Genomic DNA, 1,873 nt, shown 5'->3' with positions numbered 1-1,873 from the left:
GGGGCAGGGCTGGCTGGCATGTGGTGCTGGGGGATTGAACCGCAGTCCATGTGCTTTGCTAAGCTTGTTTTAAGTAGGTGCTTTAGACCACTGAGCCATCTCACCAGCCCCGAGATGTGTTCTTTTTCTCTTGCAAAAACCCAAAGCACAACATCTACTTAGTCCCTTTGTTCAAAAGTTTGGTTCAGTTCTAGTATTTTATTGTTGAATCTTCATCTAGTTATGTCTGTTAATGACAGTGGAGTATTGAGGTCCAACATAATTATTTTAGTGCTTGTTTGATTTTTATGTCCATTAACAATTGTTTTATATATTTGAGTACACAGGCATTTTGTGCATATATAGTTTATAGTTTTGTTATCTTTTCCTCTTGGATTGTTCCATTTACAAGGATTTAATGGTCTTTGTCTCTCTTAATCAGTCTTGGCTTTAAATCTACTTGGTGTATACATAGAACAGCTATCTCTATATTTTTCCAGGTTTCTGTTGCACGGAGCATTGCTTTCCATCGTTTGACTTTCAGTCTATGACTTTCTTTCTTTCTTTCTTTTTGGTGGTGCAAGTTTATTTATTTATTTACTTTTTGGCTGGCTCAGCCCACCCTAGTGCCGGGACTGGCACGACATATGGTGCCTGGGATCAAACTGTGGTCCCTGCATTTGCCTAAGCAGGCACTTTAGTCTGCTGTGTTATCTTGCCAGCCCTGTGAGTTTCTTTTTGAATTAAATGTGTTTCTTGTATGCAGAATATTGTTGGATCTTGCCTCTTGATCCATTGCCTATGGATCCATTGGTGAATTGAAACCATTAACATAGATGGTTATAACTAATATGCACTGACATCCTTATTATGTTATTTTCCTGTTTAGTTTCCTTTTTCCCCCTTCTTTTAAAGTTTGCCTTTCCTAGAGGATTCATTCAGTTATCATTTATTCATTCATTGATGGAACTTTAGTCCTTTATATCTCATTATAGAATGTCCTATAGAACATTTTGGAATGCTGGGTTGCTTTTCATGAATTTCCTAGGTATGCTTTCTTAGGGAAGTTCCTTATTTCACCATCAAGTTTGAAAGAGTTTTGCAAGGTATATCAGTCCAGTTGGAGGTTCTTTTCTTTTAGGACTTGAAATGCTTCATTCCAAGCTTTCCTTGACTTGTAGGTTTGTGTTGAGAAGTCTGATAAATTTTCTTTTATAGGTGTTTTGTTTCTTTTCTCTAACAACTTTTAATATTCTGTACTTATCTTGAATTTATGGAATCGTGACTATTATATACTTTGGTATAGGTTTTTTTTTTTTTGATCATGGCTAATTGGAGTTCTGTATGCCTCATTTATGTGTATGTCAAATTCTTTTTCCCTTACTGGGAAGTTTTCTAGTATATTTCAGTGAACAGGCTTTTTCTGTCATCTGTGTGATCTCCTGCTTTTTTCATTCATTTTTTATGGTCCTATCTTCTATCTATTTAATAATTGATGGACATTTCAGTTGTTTCCTATTGTCTATTGCTTTTAGTCAGAGTATGTTAGGCTCTCCAGAATCCATCCCTAAAAATGGATTCTACTTCAGCCACAAAGTAGAGACCATGAAACACCCACAGAGCTACCTTTGGTTAAAACTCTGATTCTGTCACACACAAATCTGTGACCGTGAAGTTATTTAACTTTCCTGAGCTTCAATTTTCACTATCTGCAAAATGGGTATGCTAGTACTATATAGCTGGTTAGATCATTCTTAAGATAAAAGGAGTTAATATTTGTAAAGTACTTCAAATAGTGTCTGGATATACCAGACATGCAGCATAGACCTGTAATCCCAGCACGCAGGAGGCTGAGACAGGAGGATCATTGTGAGTTCAAGGCCAGCTTGGGATA

This window comes from Octodon degus, unplaced genomic scaffold, assembly GCF_000260255.1.
Source record: "Octodon degus isolate 3935 unplaced genomic scaffold, OctDeg1.0 scaffold00087, whole genome shotgun sequence".
In the NCBI taxonomy this organism is placed as follows: Eukaryota; Metazoa; Chordata; class Mammalia; order Rodentia; family Octodontidae; genus Octodon; species Octodon degus.
The sequence above is the reverse complement of the archived record's forward strand: the minus strand, read 5'-3'. Positions refer to the sequence as shown.